The following is a 6,318-nucleotide window of genomic DNA, read 5'->3' on the forward strand; positions in this document are numbered from 1 at the left end:
TAAAAAACCACGACCTGTACCTCTACAGAATTTAACCCCAACTTCACTATAATACTTGAGCCTCAACAATCAACAGAATTACAAGACTTCTTGTAAACTAGAAATTAAAACTTCTAACTCCTATCACTACAAAAACACAAATCTTTTCAAGATAAGTGTTCCCAAGTCTTCGAGTTTCCCAACTTGAAGACACAGCTCCTAACTCAGTTTATAGATCACTGAGACTAGAACAATGACTCATTACAACTCAAAGAACCTACCTATTATACACAGTCTATGACTTACTAAGTAAGATACCAAGTTCTTCTTCAAGTATGTGAACTGATATGCTGATTGTTGATTATCTTTTCAGTGCTTGGGTGAGTGGCCTTTTAATTCCGTTTGTTGTATTTAAGCCATCCTGTGATAAAGTCCTTTATGATGTCTACTTCTCTCTCCAGTAGGACTCTTATCAAGTGACTCATCTACTTGTTGCTGCCCCCTCTTGCTCTCTTAGATTTAATTGGACTCTTTTGCTTTATCTTCTCTTATTGTTGGACTCCTTGATCAACCCAACTTCTGCACTATTTCATGTTTCTCTTCATCTTGACTAGGACTCTTTTGCAGGACTTCTTATTCCACTCAACTTCTAATGTGATAGATATTATCCATTTCTGTTTGTACACAGAGTCATCTTATCAATAACTTGTCTGCAACTTAGCTTTGTTCACTTGGATGGACCAGCTTTTACAACATGTTTCATTCACATGTCTATCATCAAAACTCCACATGTCCTAACACTTCCCATGCCCAAATCTAAAATTTTAGGGTTCAGTTGTTCATTCAATAAAATGTTGCTTGCATTGGATTCTCCTATGAGTAATCTTAGTCTGAATTTATGTGAGAGTAAAATTCCTCGGTCAATTCCCTCAATGACGATCACACGTTGACCTCAATCATGTAACTCTTCCTCTTTAGGGTGTGAATTTGAAAGTACATAAATAAATAGAAAATTCGAATTAATAATTTAAAATCAAATTATCAGTTAGAGAAGCACCCAATCTTCTTTTGGCATGTCTTCATAGAGCAGCAGTTTCTTCCTTTCTCCAGAGTCAGCTGGAATGCAAAGCTAGCTCCAAATTCCGATCCACAACTGCAACTGTGCCTCAGTCCCAACAAGTTAGGGTTGTCTATATTGAATCACTATTTCTTCATTTAAGCACAAATCATATCATCATCATACTAAAATATAGTGTTGTTCAGAGTTTTAAGTGTAATACGTTAAAGTTTTCACTATGATTTTTCATTGCGGTTTCTGGGAAGGCAGCAGAATAAGAAATGTTGCTACAGTTACCATTATAAGGAAATTAATGATCTTTGCCTACCTGTTGAAAGCTTTGCATCCTATCGTGGTTCCAATATAGTTATGGAATCAGCATTCACGGAACCTTGGCTTCTAAAAGATTCTTGCTTTGGTGAGGCATGTCCTCCAGTGAATGCAGGTTGTTTAGGAGTAGGTAGTTCAGCAATATCACTAGTGAGTATTGACAGAACTGTGGAGACATTTGGCCTATCATCTGCATATTCTTGAACACATAATAATCCAATGTGTACACATCTGCAAACCTCTTTTTCCAAACTTGAATCAAATATTTTGGGTTCTATGAATTTTACAATATTGTTTTCATTCCACAACTTCCATGCCTGAAGAACAAAGACATTGGTGAACATCGAAAATATTATTTTCAGAAGTTTCATAATTTTTCTCCTCTGTTATTTTGGTTTGATGAGTAAGCTAAAACATTAAAGCTTCATAGTTGCAAGAATAAACTTAAATATGCAAGTAGAGTCAGTTCATCTTCATAAAAACTAGAGTTTTTCCTTCGACTGACAATTTCCAATATCAGCACACCGAAGCTGTAGACATCTGATTTTTCTGAGAAACTCAATGACCAATAAGAATCTTCCATGCATTGCATATTAAATAAGAAACTCAATGACCAATGATGCCAGTTCATCCATGAGAAAATGAAGGAAGCAATACAAACTTACTATGTGCCAACAACTCTTATAGTTTTGGGTTAATATATTCATCCAACTGGATGTTGCTTGCCTTCAGATCTCAATGAATAGTTCGTAGTCTCGAGTATCTGTGAAGGTAAAGGAGGCCCCGACCAGTTCCTTCAATAATGATGGCTCGTTTACTCCAATCAAGGAACTTTTCCTGGCATGAACCTGAAAATGTATCACCGAGAAATGTATGATGGATTTTGTTTCCTTAAGGAAATAAAGTTTTCTTTTGAGTTTAGAAGAGTCCTTAAGTAGGACAGAATAAACCAATGAGACAAAGTTCTGACAGACCAAAAAGATATGCATCTAAGCTTCTATTTGGCATGAAATCATAAACCAACATCTTTTCCCCTCTCTCTGTGCAGCAGCCGAGGAGTCTAACAAGATTACGATGTTGTACTCTAGAGATCACAACAACCTCATTCATAAACTCCTGTAGACCCTGACCAGAAGACTGTGAAAGCCTTTTCACTGCAATTTCTTGTCCATCTGGCAATTTTCCCTGCAGATAATCGATCTAATTTATTTTATATTGTTTTCATGTGTCAGAACACTGCAGATATGCATCAAGAAACATTATTTTGTAGACTGGACCAAAGCCTTCTTGCCCCAGCTTTTTTTTTTTTTTTTAACAAATTTGTGGCTTTATTGCAAATGAAAATTAGGTAGTAGCTTACACACTCAGACCAATTGTCCAAGAACAAAAAAACAAACTAGATAAACTAATACAAGTGAAATGGCCGTCGTAGCTTTCGATGACATCATTCAAAGTCACTACGTGAAGAATCAAGCTTTGGTCCCATGGAGGGCACGGGATCATACTTGTAGGGGTTATTTTGAGCATACCATCAAACAAACCCGTGTGTGGAAGATTGCTTGGAGCCTTGAAGACTAGAGGACTCACGGGTTTGGATCACATTTGATGGTTCACGGTTTTGGCCCCTTTTATTAAGGTCATTTTGGTCACTTAGCCTCAAGGTCATTTTGGTCTTTTAGCCTTGTCTAAATGACACTCCATTGCCACCCACCTCATTAAGGGCATTAGAGTCATTCTATATTTCTTTTGTAATATACTATATATAGTCTATTTTAGATAATTTCTCTTTAGTTAATAAATGATGAACATTTGAAAGACTTATTCTTTCTTTGGAGAGTGCAACACCTTAGTATAGTTCTTAGTTAGGGCTTGGAAAAGTCATCCTTAGTATAGGGCTTGAAAAAGTCAATATTGTTCTTTGCTTGGAAACGGTGGATCTTGAGGTGAGTGATTCCATTGGCGGTCACCGTAAGAGTGTGGTGTTGTTGTTACATTAATTAGGGGTTTAGTGTTTGAATCACACTTTGTTCCTAAGTCTTGTAACAAATCTATATCTCACTATCTATCTTTTTATTCTTGTAATCTTGTTATTATTTGTAGTGGACTATTTTTGTGTCTTGTTGAATCCAAAAATGTGTTCTTGTTGTCATCTTGTTCTTCACGATTTGTGGCTGTTTTGGGTGTCAAATACACCTTTGTTTCTTGTATTCTTGTTGTATTTGTCGAATCTGAGTGAGATCTCCATTTGGTCCACGATTTGTTGTGATTTGTGGACTGTTTTGGAGGGTGTATTGGACTGTTTTATGGTTGTTTTGTGTTCCTCTTATTTGTGTTGTATCATTTGGTATCAAAGCATGTCTTGATCTTGTTCCTACAAGATCAAATCTTGGGTTATCTCACTTGAAAAAAAAAAGTTGAAATCTGAAAATTTCAGAAAAATATCAATCTGTCCATTTTGTGTTCTTGGCCAAAAATTATGTTTTTGTTATATATTGACCAATATTTTTACTAGTTTTTGTTGTATCTAAGTGTTAGTTTTGTTCCTCACTAACACGTTGAGTCTATATCTTAGATTTGAGCTTGAAATATTGATGTTGTTAATGTGAACAAAGTGTGGCCGATTGTTGTTGGTATTGTTGTTGCGGGTTCAAGACTTGAACGTGTGATGTGTTGTTGGTTCAAGTTTTGAACGTATTGTGGAGATTGTGCTGTGGAATTTAAGCTTGGGAAGTTGCTATTGTTGTTTGGGAGGTCCAACTTGAACCTTAGAACTTCAAGACTCAAAGTTTGTGTTCTTGGTGTTCTTCACCATCTCCTTGTTGAAAAAAAAGTGGTTGTTGATCTTAGAAGTTGAAGAAAAAGAGTATGTATTGTGTTAGTCTTGCAAGACATAGATCCAAGTTTCAAGGTGTAGTACTTGTGACTCAAAGACTTTTCCTACACACTAAAGACTTTACATCACTTCTCAACCACTTTCCCATGAAACAAGGGTCATGTTTTAAGGAAAAGTACTACAAAAGTCAAGTGTTGAAATATGAAACTTGAAAAAAAAAAGGCTCCAAGACAAAATTGGTCAAGACTTGGACTTTGGAAAATAAAAATTGTAGAAATCGCAACCAATACGTGGCTGCCATGTCATCAAGTTACTGTTCACACATCAAATTTTGGCTCAAATTTAGGATTTCTTAGTTTGCTTTTGTTGTTCCTTAGTTTCAATTTCATTGGTTCCAATAATAATTGGTAAACTAGTACTCATCTACTAGATTTTTAGTTAGTCTTTGTGTTCGTTCATTCGTGTTAAGCATTTGTTGTGTGCTTTTCTCGTTTTTGAGTCGTAGTATTCTTTTTGGTTCAAGTTCGTACATTACTTTTTGAGTCGTTTAAAAAAAGAATCTAATCCATCCTCTAGCAACAATTGGAACCAGGTGACCTCAATGGAGTACATACGAGTTATCAACACTTGTGAGGCCAATAGAGTGAAAACTTCAAAAGTGTGAGCTTGAGAGTGTGCGGACTGTTTTGATACGTCGTGCGGACTGATTTTTTCTAACCTTTAATGTGTTTGATATTTTTGTGTTGTATCAATGTTGGCGTACCCAACTTGTTGCTTGGTGTACATGACAAGCAAAGTATCACTCTTGGTGTATCCCATAACGAAATCCTTCATACATCTTTCATTGAGGTTTTAATACTCACTTCAAAGGATTCTTGGTTATACTTCAAATATGTACCCCCTTGGCATGATGATGTTTATTATTGTGCTAACCCTAACCCTCATGCCATGAGGATGTTGTGCTTGTTTGTCCTTTCTCTTATTTTGCAAGGTATAGATTCGAGGTCGAATCTTTTTCAAGAAGGGAAGGATAATACAAGTGAAATGGCCGCTGTAGCTTTCGATGGCATCATTCAAAGTCACTACGCGAAGAATCAAGCTTTGGTACCATGGAGGGCACAGGATCATACTTGTAGGGGTTATTTTGATCATGCCATCAAACAAACCCGTGTGTGGAAGATTGCTTGGAGCCTTGAAGACTAGAGGACTCACGGGTTTGGATCACATTTGATGGTTCACGGTTTTGGCCCCTTTTATTAAGGTCATTTTGGTCACTTAGCCTCAAGGTCATTTTGGTCTTTTAGCCTTGTCTAAATGACACTCCATTGCCACCCACCTCATTAAGGGCATTGGAGTCATTCTATATTTCTTTTGTAATATACTATATATAGTCTATTTTAGATCATTTCTCTTTAGTTAATGAATGATGAACATTTGAAAGACTTATTCTTTCTTTGGAGAGTGCAACACCTTAGTATAATTCTTAGTTAGGGCTTGGAAAAGTCATCCTTAGTATAGGGCTTGAAAAAGTCAATATTGTTCTTTGCTTGGAAACGGTGGATCTTGAGGTGAGTGATTGTGTCACGACCCGAACCGGGGCCCTAGCCGTGACGAGCATTTCGAACCATGAAGGACCGAAACACCCTTATTTTTCTGATAATCATGCACATAACTCATATGATAAAAGAAATGCGGAAGATAAACAATATTACGGAAACATGGTCAAGAATTATATGAAATCAATAACGGGGAATAATGTCCCACAATCTCAACACAACATCTCTATAACGTCTGCGAAATCTCTACTACATGACTGAAATAATTATCTATCTGAAAACTGAGATAAGACCCCCAGTGTACCCAAAACTAATAAATGATAAGTAAAACTGCCAGATATCAGGCCTTCCGAAATATAGAAGGCTCACCAAGTGACTCTGCAAATCTGTCTGAGGAATCTACTGATTTTCTAGACCCCTAGACTGTGCCTCCGAACCTGAGAGGGAAGGGGGTCAATACAAAAGTACTGGTATGCAGAGATATCAAAACAAAACATAATATTTTTACAAAATATAGTTGAGAGCCATTATAAAGCAGTTTCATATCAAATCATTTGAAAAAA

General features: G+C 36.5%; 1 pseudogene; it reads right to left on the minus strand.

The window, feature by feature from the left end:
- Window positions 1–1,383: 1,383 nt before the first annotated feature.
- The window catches only part of LOC107858219, a 12,574-nt pseudogene continuing 7,639 nt past the window's right edge, over window positions 1,384–6,318 (minus strand).

This window comes from Capsicum annuum, chromosome 2, assembly GCF_002878395.1.
Source record: "Capsicum annuum cultivar UCD-10X-F1 chromosome 2, UCD10Xv1.1, whole genome shotgun sequence".
NCBI classification, from domain to species: domain Eukaryota; kingdom Viridiplantae; phylum Streptophyta; class Magnoliopsida; order Solanales; family Solanaceae; genus Capsicum; species Capsicum annuum.